The following is a 12837-nucleotide window of genomic DNA, read 5'->3' on the forward strand; positions in this document are numbered from 1 at the left end:
CAAATGTCTGGTACTTTGGTAACTCTGGGTTCAGCCTATGATGGAATTCCCTAGATTCCTTCCATAAACGTCCTGCCGAAACCAAATGAATCTTTTCTCTTTTGAACAACCCATGATGCTTTCTGCCTCTGCCCTTCTGGAAACCGGTTCCCCTTTTCCCAGAACCCTCTTCTGCTGCATTTTAATGATATGATGATGCCCCTTGGAATGTGAACGCCAAGGGAGCAAAGTCTGTCCATCCCTAGGAGCAGTGCTTGGTGCATAGTAGGCACTCGTCAAATATTTGCTAAAAATAGGTCCAAATGACTATCGGTGCTGCTTGTCTCCCATCTTTAGGAGCCTTAATCAACCATACCTGTCTGTGGTCCCTGATGCTCAGCTGCGGGCTTGATCCCATCTTCGACGCTGCTCAATTCTCTCTGACAGAAGTCATTAGAGCCCTCGTCAGGAAAGGGTACAACTTGCCATCAAGTTCATTTTGCTGCCACTCAGCTCTGTCTGTGGGTCTTACATCTGGGGTCCGATTTCCTTCCTACTTGATTATTCAGTTGGTGAATCTGGCACCCCTCCCCATCTTGTGGTGGTTTGGTGTATCTTTTGTTAACTTTATGCTAAAAAGGGAACGCCATACCCTTGGATGTCAAGTGCTACTGGCGTCTGTCACTGACTCTGACTCTGTCCTCACGGTGCTGACCCTATCCTGGGGGTGGGTAACTCCAAGTCCCCACCCTCCCTCCCCGGTCTGTGTGGGGGGTCACCCTCCTGGTACCCTGGTAGGTGCACCAGTGTCTACTGAGATGCTGCCTTGCCCCACCCAGATTCTCTCCCAGAATTCCAGGCTGCTCTCTGCTGTGTGTCCTGGAGGGTTTGATTTCGTGATGTGCTGCCTGTTTGAATTAGTGGTGTGGCCACCTCAGGGTTCCCTTCTTGGTGCTGTGACTCTCACGGAGTCACCCTTGCCATCCGGTGTTGAGCTAGCAAAGCCAACCACTGCCTCTGCTGTGTTTCACTGCAAACTCCACTGGCTAAACTAATCTTTCTCCCTGAACGGTAACCTTTTCCCAGTCACCTTCATGCCCAAGATCCTCATCTGGGATCGCAGTTAAGAGCTAGGTTCTGGTGTCAGAGAGCCTGGACAACAGCTGTGTGACTTAGGCAAGTTACTTAACTCCAAGCTTCGATTTCCCCATCTGAGAAATAGAATGGAGACATTCAGTTTCGATCCCTGGGTCGGAAAGATCCCCTGGAGGAGGGGATGAAAACCCACTCCAGTAGTCTTGCCTGGAGAACCCCATGGACAGAGAAGCCTGGCAGGCTATAATCCATGGGATTGCAAAGAGTCAGACACAACTGAGCGATTGAGCATGCAGGCAGTCGCAGAATTTTGTCTCGTGTGGTTGTGATGAGGATGAAATTAGCAGAAAGTGTAGCCTGTGAGTTTCTTACCCAAAGTTTCTGGGCTTCCCTGTCCCTCTCAGCCCTCCAGCTGCTTTGCCTTTGAGCTCCCAAGACTCATTTTCTAAACCACTCATTTTGGATTTTAGAGGTCCTATATGGCAACTGTAATTTCCAATTTTTAGACCCATGTCTTACATCTCCAGCCATGTTATCAGTTCCTTTAGGGAAAAGGCTGTGCCTGGTGCCACCTTGTACCTTCCAAGCCCAGCCCCATGCCCTGAATATACCAGATATCCCATAAAGGCTTTTTTTCTTGCTAGTACGTGTAACAATCTCATGTAGTCTCATAGTCAGACACAACCATTCCACAATGCTGATGAGCTTTCTCCCCCTGGCGTGCATGTTCTGTGCCAAGTGTGCATTGGCGAGGACGCACACCAAGGCTGACAAAATGCTTACCAGCCACCCTGGGGGGCAGCATCCCAGGACAGCATTCCTTGTTAATAATGCTCTTAGGTGCAGGAGTGAGGAGCCACGGTGATTACATTAAAAAGCTGCCCTCTGGTCAGATCTGGAGAAGCAACAGCCTTTTAGGATTCAGCCTGCTGGGAGCTAGGACTCGCTTCCAGGGTTTCCAAATCCTGCCTCACTTGTAGCGGTGGCTCCTTCCTCATCGGGACGTTTCAGATTTGGCTGCTAGTTGATCGTCTTCCTGAAACCGTACTCTTTGGCTTTTCCTCTTGTTGACCAGTAAGAGAATAAAGGTGCCACAAGCATCATTAGTAAATCCAGTAGCGTCACGTGGACTTTCTCAGGGAAAGGAATGTAACACAGCCAACAACCTGACACATGGGAATGGCTGAAAGAAAAGCTTACTTGGGTTCTATGTTGAAAAGCGACTGACACTTGTGCTCTCACACTATAAAGTCTCTTTTTTCTAGAAAATACAGGGGGGAAAAAAATCTATTTTCTTGCCCTGCCCTCTACAGAAGGTCATTGTAAAGGTCATACCTGGTAACGTTCGTGAAAGATCCTGCTGAGCTCCAAAGTGCGGATGGGCATAGGGCGAACAAGAAGGTTCTGCTGACTACAGACCTTCCTGGATCTGGTGGTCTCAGGGCCCAGTCTGGGGTCTGCATGGAGAGGTGGGGGCAGGTGGGGGATAGGGTGCACCTCCATCATGGTGCCTTCGTGTGACTTTTTCATCTGAAGAAAGCCCAGACTTTCCCCTCGAAAGAAAGTAAGCATCACTTTTCCCCTCGATGGATGTGGGGAAATTAGCCACGATGACATGGTCAGGCTCTCTTACCCCGCGTTTTGTAAATAACGATTCTGGAACAGCTGGGCTCACTTAGGGCACTGTGCATGTGCATCACGAGTTACCTGCTTGGTCTTGGGCTACCTTGTGCGGTACGCCAGTCAAAGCTTCACCGGGAACAGCCCGGAAGGGTTGTGTGTGGTTATGTTGTGTTACATGTTATGTCTGCTGCTACGGCTGCTGTGCCAGCCAGGAGGGAATACACGTGTCTGCAGTTCCTACGGCTCCTTGCATTTTCTTCCAGCCTCTTTGTTCGCACCTTGCCGACCATGGGTTCAGCAAACAGGGTGCACAGTGAGACAGTTGGTGTCACAAACAGGAACAGTGATCCAGTGGAGTTTGCAAATTCTTTTCTAGGGACCTAGCAGCTGCTAGATCTGGGGGTGGGGGTGGGGGTCCTGCAGAAACACAACCCAGGATGAGCCTTCTCCAACTTGAGTATCTGTCCTTGGTGGGAAAGAAGTCTCTAGACACACTAAGAAATGGATGCTGGTTTTTCTGTGGCCGGTCCTCTCTAGGAAGGAGAGAGCTAAGAAAGATGGACCTAAAATTACAAAAGGGATGTTGTTCAGCAAAGTGGGGAGAAGATTTTTCTCAAGGAATGAAAGAAAAACGGGACAGTAGAGAGAGTTTTATGTCCGCTCCAGGGTTGGAGGTAATACACAGCCCATTGCCGACAGAGGCTGGGCCGGCTTCTGGATTTTGTGAGGGAATTACCTTTCTGAGATGACTTAGGGGCATTTCATTTCAAGGTCTCTTCAATTTCTTTGCTGAGTCTATAAACTCTGTGAGGGCAGTAGAAATGTAGATCCACTTCCAGAATAACATGACAAGCTATCTTTTACTGTGAATTCTTGAATTTAAGGACTTTTTTTTTAGTACTAAGAATTCTAAGAAATGAGGAAGAAGACTGGAATTTAGAAGCAAGATGTTATGAGAACACATTAGTAACTAGTTTGTTAAGTGTCTCAGGTGGTTTCCCATGAGGCTGGTGTCTTAAGCATGAATCGCTAGAGATGTTGCCCCCAAATGTTCTTTCTAGAGAGGGTGGGGGTGATGAAGAACCAGGAGCCAAACATCTCTGGGAGACAGATAATGTCCAGATTGAAGCGATCATTGTCCATATTCCCAGGGGCTCAGAAAGAAATTGCGAACATCAAACTGTCTACCTTTCTCCAAGAGAAAGTATAAAAGAGAAAGTTCAAAGAAGGCATATAAATAACTGACCCAAATAATAGCTTTTGAGGGTCTCCAAAGAGGCTTCCTTAGAGAGAGATGCCTCTAACACTTTTTCGGAAAAATTCATCTTTCTTAACAGTGATAATAACCTCAAGACTTTAAGAAGTACTTTTAAAATTTGAGGAAAATGCCCACTTATCCAGAGGCAAGGAACAGCTCATGCTAGATGATCCATTAATCCCTTAACTAGGCCTATAAATAAAATGGTTTATAGAGAAAGGAATTAAAGAATTTACAATCTTTGTCAAAACCCCCAAATAACTCTTGCTATTTCTGTTTCAAATAAAGATTCATAGGCAGATCTAAAGAGTAATGATTTTTAAATTAAAAAATTTTATGAGCTTTCCAAGCAGAGAAGTAAAGCTAGGGATCAGGCTCTTTCTCTGACAAGAAAACAGAGAGGAGCAGGAAGGGGCGATAAAGCCACATGGGGAGAAGAAATATATTTTTCGGAGAGCTCTCACAAGCATATTTATGGTGGATGATAAAACCATTGAATCCCAACTTTGTGTTAACCATTTTCTTAAGAGTGGTTCCCTAAGTAGATTAATAGCTTCCAGATGATTCCAGGTAGGACTTAAAAGTTAATTATGAGAAGAAGTCATGTTTATCATTATCAGCACAGTTCACAAACCAACAATGTCTCCTGTGGTGCTTCCATGTTGACACAGAAGGCCTGGGAGCGATGCTACTTGACCACACTTTAGAGCGTTATCAGTTGGAGTTGAATGTTTATAGCAGGAATCATAGAGTGCGGGAGATGTTAGAGAAAACCTAATTGATTCTACTTCTCCTTGTGTAGATGAGAAAATGGTTCAAGACCACAGTTAGTTGGTTAAAAGGGTCTAGGACCACATTCTAAAAAGTCTTGCTCACATTTCCCTTCTCTACCATAGTAGTTTACCTAAAGTAGTCATAGAATCAGAGAATTTCACTCAGGTTGGGAGAGGCACTGAAATTCGTCCTTTTGGTAACCTTTTCATTGACAAAGACACACATACTAAAAAGTGCACAAGTCATAAGAATATAGGAAACACATTCACCCCAGCAGAGAAATGGACCTAACCTGAGCTCCAGGGAGCATCTTGGGTCTCTTTAGGTCATGGCCCACCCTGCCCCAGGGCCACACATCTCTGTGCCCAGCTGCGAAATGAGCAAACTGAGGTCTACGCTGGATAAATGATTTGCCCTAAAGCACACTATTAGTGATCTTGTGCTGCATTACTTGTCCACTAATTTAAATCTATGGGAATACCAGACCACCTGACCTGCCTCTTAAGAAACCTATACGCAGGTCAGGAAGCAACAGTTAGAACTGGACATGGAACAACAGACTGGTTCCAAATAGGAAAAGGAGTACGTCAAGGCTGTATATTGTCACGCTGCTTATTTAACTTATTTGCAGAGTACATCATGAGAAACGCTGGGCTGGAAGAAGCACAAGCTGGAACAAGATCACTGGGAGAAATATCAATAACCTCAGATATGCAGATGACACCACCCTTATGGCAGAAAGTGAAGAGGAACTTAAAAGCCTCTTGATGAAAATGAAAGAGGAGAGTGAAAAGTTGGCTTAAAGCTCAACATTCAGAAAACGAAGATCATGACATCTGGTCCCATCACTTCATAGGAAATAGATGGGGAAACAGTGGAAACACTGGCAGACTTTATTTTTTTAGGCTCCAAAATCATTGCAGATGGTGATTTCAGCCATGAAATTAAAAGACGCTTACTCCTTGGAAGGAAAGTTATGACCAACATAGATAGCATATTGAAAAGCAGAGACATTACTTTGCCAACAAAGGTCCATCTAGTCAAGGCTATGGTTTTTCCAGTGGTCATGTATGGATGTGAGAGTTGGACTGTGAAGAAAGCTGAGCGCTGAAGAATTGATGCTTTTGAACTGTGGTGTTGGAGAAGACTCTTGAGAGTCCTTTGGACTTCAAGGAGATCCAAGCAGTCCATCCTAAAGGAGATCAGTCCTGGGTGTTCATTGGAAGGACTGATTTTGAAGCTGAAACTCTAGTACTTTGGCCACTTCATAGGAAGAGTTGACTCATTGGAAAAGACCCTGATGCTGGGAGGGATTGGGGGCAGGAGGAGAAGGGGACCACAGAGGATGAGATGGCTGGATGGCATCACCAACTCGATGGACATGAGTTTGGGTAAACTCCAGGAGTTGCTGATGGACAGGGAGGCCTGGTGTGCTGCGATTCATGGGGTCTCAAAGAGTCGGACACAACTGAGTGACTGAACTGAATTTAACTAAGAGGACAAAGCCCAGCACAATGTAACACTGCAGAAAGTGTCTCCCCAGTATTTGTTGAATGAATTAATGAACTCATTCTGGAGGGTCCTCCTGCTTCATACATCCGTGTCCTCTGTGTGTTTTTTTGGCCTCCCCCACATGGCAGGTGTCATCATATCTCCTTGATGATTCTGGGCTATTCATGTGCTGTCACATGAGGATTCTGAAGCCGTGTGCAGGGCTGCTGTTGCCCTTCACAGGGCTTGCCTCTATTGGGTGGAAAGTGACCCAGTTCTCTGAGTAAACTCCCATGTCTGTTTCTGAAGACATTTTCTCTGGGTTATTTCCTGTTTTTACATTTTTATTTTTTAATTGGTGGAAAAGTGCTTTACAATGTTGTGTTGGTTCTGCTGTGCAACAACACAAATCAGTCATAAATATATACACATCCACTCCCTCTTGCGCCTCGCTTTCGTCTCCCATCCCACACCTCTAGGTCATCACAGAGTGCCAGGTTGGGTTTCCTGTGTTATATAGCAACTCCCCACTACCTACCTATTTTACTCATGATATATGTCAATGCTACTGTCTCAATTCATCCCACCATCACCTTCCCCTGCTTTGTCCAAAAGTCCATTCTCTACTAGATTCATCAGAACCATTTTTTAGATCCCATATGTATGCTTTAATATATACTTGTTTTTCTCTTTATGACTCACTTCACTCTATATAAGAGGCTCCGGGTTCATCCATCTCCCTACAACTGACTCAAAGCCATTCCTTTTTATGGCTGAGTAATATTCCATTGTATATATGCACACATCTTCTTTATCCATTCATCTATTGATGACATTTAGGTTGCTTCCATGTCCTGGCTATTGTAAATATTGCTGCTATCTCAACATAATAAAGGCCATATATGACAAACTCACAGCAAAATTTATTCTCAATAGTGAAAAACTGAAAGCATTTCCACTAAAATCAGGAATAAGACAAGGGTGCCCACTCTCACCACTATTGTTCAATATCATTTTGGAAGCCCTAGCCATGGCAATCAGAAGAGAAAAGGAAATAAAAGGAATCCAGAATGTAAAAGAAGCAAAACTCTTACTGTTTGCAGATGACATGATACTATATGTAGAAAACTCTAAAAACTACTAGAGCTAATCAATGAATTTAGTCAAGTTGCAGGATATAAAATTAATACACAGAAATCTCTTAAATTCCTATACACTAACAATGAAAAATCAGAAAGAGAAATTAAGGAAATAATTCCATTCACCATTGCAACAAAAAGGGTAAAATACCTAGGAATAAACCTACCTAAAGAGACAAAAGACCTGTATGTAGAAAACTATAAGACACCGATGAAAGAAATTAAAGATGACACAAACATATGGAGAGATATACCATGTTCTGGGATTGGAAGAATCAATATTGTGAAAATGACAACAATACCCAAAGCAATCCATCCCTGTCAAATTACCAGTGGCATTTTTCATAGAACTAGAGCAAAAAAATCCACAATTTGTATGGAAACATAAAACAGCATGAATAGCCAAAGCAATCTTGAGAAAGAAAAACAGAACTGGAGGAACCAGACTCCCTGACTTCAGACTATATTATAAAGCTATAGTCATCAGGACAGTATGGTACTGGCACAAAACCAGAAAACACATATGGACACCTTATCTTTGACAAAGGAGGCAGGAATATACAATGGAGAAAAGACAGCCTCTTCAATTAGTGGGCTTCCCTTGTGGCTCAGCTTGTAAAGAATCTGCCTGCAATACAGGGACCTGGGTTTGATCCCTGGGTTGGGAAGATCCCCTGGAGAAGGAAACAGCCACACCAGTATTCTGACCTAGAGAATTCCATGGACTGTATAGTCCGTGGAGTCGCTAAAAGTCAGACACAACTGAGTGACTTTCACTTTCACTTTCAGTAAGCAGTGCTGGTAAAACTGGACAGCTTTGTGTAAAAGAATGAAATTAGAACACTTTCTAACACCATACACAAAAATAACCTTAAAATGAATTAAAGATAAATATAAGGCCAGAAAGTTAAAAACTCTTAGAGAAAAATATAGGCAGTACACTCTTTGCCATAAATTGCAGAAAGATTCTCTCTGACTCACCTCCTGCTGCTGCTGCTGCTAAGTCGCTTCAGTTGTGTCCGACTCTGTGCGACCCCATAGATCCCACTAGGCTCCCCCATCCCTGGGATTCTCCAGGCAAGAACACTGGAGTGGGTTGCCATTTCCTTCTCCAAGACTCACCTCCCAGATTGATGGAAATAACAACAAAAATAAAGAAGTGGCATGTAATAAAATTTAAAAGCTTTTGCACAACAAAGGAAACTATAAACAGGGTGAAAATACAACCCTCAGAATGAGAGAACATAATTGCAAATGAAGCAACTGACAAAGAATTAATCTCTGAATATATAAGCAGCTCATGAAGTTCAATATCAGAAAAACAAACAACCCAATCAAAAAGCAGGCAGAAGACCAAAATAGACATTTCTCCAAAGAAGAAATACAGATGGCCAATAAACACATGCAAAGATGGATTATTTGCTTTTGATAGAAAAGAATCTCTCTGCTGTCTGTGGGACATGAGAAATGCTCGTATTTTAGAAGCAGTGTGGGAGAAGTTCTGGACCCATTCCTTGTGCAGACTTTCACTGCACCCCATTTCCATCCCTACCTCTCTTGCTAGTCTCCTCTGGGGTAACCAAAAGCTGATCTGTTTTGTATTGTTGCCATGTAATAGCAGTTTGAAGCAATAACAGTAATAAACAATCTTCTGCCCTCAAATATTAAATTGGCCTGGTTCTCAATACTTGTAGTTACTGTCATTTTTGTTTAGCTTTATGGATATTTAACTGACACACTGGAACAGTCACCTACTTCATGCATAGGTGTACTTCTTGCTGCAGTTCATGGGGTTGCAGAGTCGGACATGACTGAGCGACTGAACTGAACTGAACTTCATGTGTACATGTAATGAATGTTGGATATTGTACACAGCTTGATCAATTTTTGTATGTATGTATGAATTTTGGAGCTGTCTGAAGATCTAGAATGGCTTTATCACCCTGAACACTTTCTTTGTGCCTCTTTGCACTGGAGCCTGCGCTCTGACTTCCAGTCCCCAGCAGCCAGGGATCTTAGTTCTCTCAGTATGCTTTTTACCTTTTATTAGTATTTCATGTCATGGAATTAAGTGGTATGTAGTCTTCTGTGTTTTCTTTCACATACTATGTTTTTGAGATCCATCCATCTTGTTTTGTGTATTAGTATTTTATTCTTTTTTTTTTAATTGCTGAGCAGTATTCCATGATACAGATATCTTACACTTTTTTCATCCGCTTACATGTTGATATTGTTTGTAGTTTTTTTTACAATTGTGCATAATGCTGCTGTGAATGGTACAAGTCTTTAAGTGGACATCATCACATTTTGATTTCTTTTAGATAAATGTTTAAAAGTAGGATTGATGAAACTTGTGGTTAACTCTGTAAGATACTGTGATACAGACTTCAGAATGGCTGTCCACTCCACATTCCACCAACAATGGTGAGGGCTGTCATTACACTATCTACGCGTGGAGCTGCCAGCATTTTTAATTAAAGCTATTCTGGCAGGATGTCGTGGTATCACATCACAGTTGTAATTTCATTTTCTTGATGACTTGTGATGTTGAGAATCTCTTCATGCTCTTATTTGTCATCTGTTGATCTTCTTTTGTGAAATGCCTGTTCAAGTCTTTTTTGTCTTCCTGTTAATGGGTTGTCTGTCTTCTTATTGAAAGAGTTGAAAGACTTCTTTTTATATTTTGAATACAAACCTTTATCAGATATATTTTGGATGTATTTCCCTAGTCTGAAAGTATCAGTTCAGTTGTGTCTGACTCTTTGGAACCCCATGGACTGTAGCCCTCGGGGCTCCTCTGTCCATAGAATTATCCAGGCAAGACTACTGTAGGGGATCTTCCCAAGCCAGGGATCGAACCTGGGTCTCCCACATTGCAGGAGGTTCTTTACAGTCTGAACCACCAGGGAAGACTGGACTTTCCTTTTTGCTTCCCTCAATCATGTCTTTTTAGGAATAAAGTTTTAAATTTTGATGAGAGTTTTTAATCAATTTTTTCTTTTATAGGTCATGTTTATTTAAGAAATCTTTGACACAGGTCACGAGATATTTTATTCTGTTTTCTTCTAAATGCTTATAGTTTTGCTTTTTATATTTTGGTCTATTGTCCATTTTTGAGTTAATTTTTATAGATGTAATGTATGGATTGAGGCTAATGTAAAAAATAAAGATATTTAATTTTTCCAGTGTAATTCAAAGACTATTTTCCCCTGTGGATTTACCTTGGCTTGAGAAAGGACTTGGTATATTCCACAAATAGAAAGGAGGTCAGTGTGGCCTGAATAGAGAGGAGGAGAGCAGTGCATAATGGCATTGCAGAGAAAAGCAGCGGTGAAACTTGTAAGGTCTTAAGGGCCTTGATAAGAAAGTTGGATTTTATTCTCAAAGCAATATCATTGCCTCAAGGATTATAAGCAAGAGTGCTGGGTGATCTGATTCATATTCTAAAATGAAAATTCTTCACCTGTCTGTGCAAATCCATTGAAACCACTCTGAACAAGGTCACTACTGACCATGCAATAGTATGCTGAGTTTGATGAAGTTTTATTGTTTATTCAGTGGGGTTAAATTTGGCCCATAGCTCAGCAGTTCTTAAATTGCCACATGCACAGTTGCCTTTGTAGGAGTCTGTATAAAACCAGAGCTAATGCACTTTTTTGAATGCCAGCTGATATGCTGCTACTGCTAGGAATTTCTGCCAAGGATATTAAAGACGCTACCTGGTGCTTTATGTCCTTTGGCTTCTCTTCATTTTGCTATTTCTTTATCGCCAAGGTAAACACTGTGCTAATGCCAATAGGAAAAAGCTGAAGAAGACTTTTTGGCTACTAGAGATTGCCTATCCCTTGGCAATTATTACCAGCTTAAAGTATGTGAAATTAACTAAACATGAAGAATCTAGAATAGCATTTGTATAATAATAAAATTTATGAGGCACTGTGATCATCCTCCATTGGACTTGAAAATGATTAAATTAGCTTAAATACAAAAAGACTTTGATACAGAAAACTTTTTTTTCTGTATTAGAGCTGATTATGAGAGAAACTGTAGATATCTCTCATAATAGAATGGGTTTGTTTTGGGAAAATTTTGTTGAAGAATGGTTAACCAGTTAAGCTATATTTAGATTATCTTTTCAACTCAATTCTAAAAGGCTCTTTATTTAAATATGTATCTATGTTTAAACTATAGCAGTTTAAATAGATGATTTACCTTTCAGAAAACTTTGTATATTGAAGTTGAGATGAAGAAATGAAAGTTAAATCAAGTTGTATAAATAGGTTATTCTTTTTTCTTCTATTGTATGAATTCTACATGATTAATATCACAAGTTGGGCTGATCAGTTCAGCATTTGCATCATAATTACATAATTTGTCTAACATTATGAGAATTCTGGCTAGAAGGAAGGACATTTTATTCAATAAAATGTTGCTACTAGTCTTAATAACCCCAACATTCCTTAATTTTATTTTTTGATATGATCTCTACAATAATTCAATTTTTATATTAAAGATTTTAAATCTTTAAACGTAGGATTTAGTTTTAGTCTTCTAAGGTTTTAACATTTACTGAGATAGCCTTGCTAAAATGGAGTTGAGAAATTTTGTAATTTAAAGAGATGTAGAGAAACTCCCACTTCTGTTGGACTAGATATTGTGAAAATTCTCTCACTAATGGCCTCTGGAAATTATGAGATGGATTTCTTCAAATTAAAAATGGAAATTAGAGTGGTAAGTTAGCATGGAGGCCCTGATTTCCCTGGCAGCATCTACAATACCAGAAACGCAGACTGGATTTTGATAACCTCATAAAGGGAACAGGAGACAAAAATCTTTGCCTAGGAAAATGGGCAAATAACTAAGAATCATGCATAAAGCTAGCATGCTCAAAAGGCTAGGCCTTCAGTGAAAGACTGAGCTGGGGAAAAAAAAATCTGTCTCGGTAAAGGGATTCAAAAGGATACTTTTACATTCTTAGTCTTTGGCTTCGGGGGAAAAAGCCTCCCTGAAAATTAATTACCAGCCTATCTCTACATGATACTTTACAACACAGGTACAGTTTGAGAATCACCATGCTCACAGTCTAAGAACTTCCAGGTGGGTAGTGCTCCAGTGCAGTAGAATAGCCACCAGAGCAAATATATATTTGCTTGGAGAAAGGCATTCTTGTTTTCTTCAAATTAAGGTCAGCATAAGAGGAGCTTATTAGACACACAAGGAAACAAGCCACAGTGAGTAGAATCCACAAAATAGCAAGCAGTGAGTTAGAGACTTGCCTTAAGACCTGACAGAGCACATGAGACGTGGAGATTACCTAACATGGAATATAAAATAGGTAGGCTTAAAATGTTCCTGTAAAAAAATAAAATATTGTGAATATGACCAAGGACTAAGACTGAGAGAATATTTGTGCAATTATATACATTTGGAAAGGAACGAAATAGAATATATAGAAGTAAAACATATTCATTTAAATTA

The sequence above is a fragment of the Bubalus kerabau genome, chromosome 9 (genome assembly GCF_029407905.1).
Source record: "Bubalus kerabau isolate K-KA32 ecotype Philippines breed swamp buffalo chromosome 9, PCC_UOA_SB_1v2, whole genome shotgun sequence".
Taxonomy (NCBI): Eukaryota; Metazoa; Chordata; class Mammalia; order Artiodactyla; family Bovidae; genus Bubalus; species Bubalus kerabau.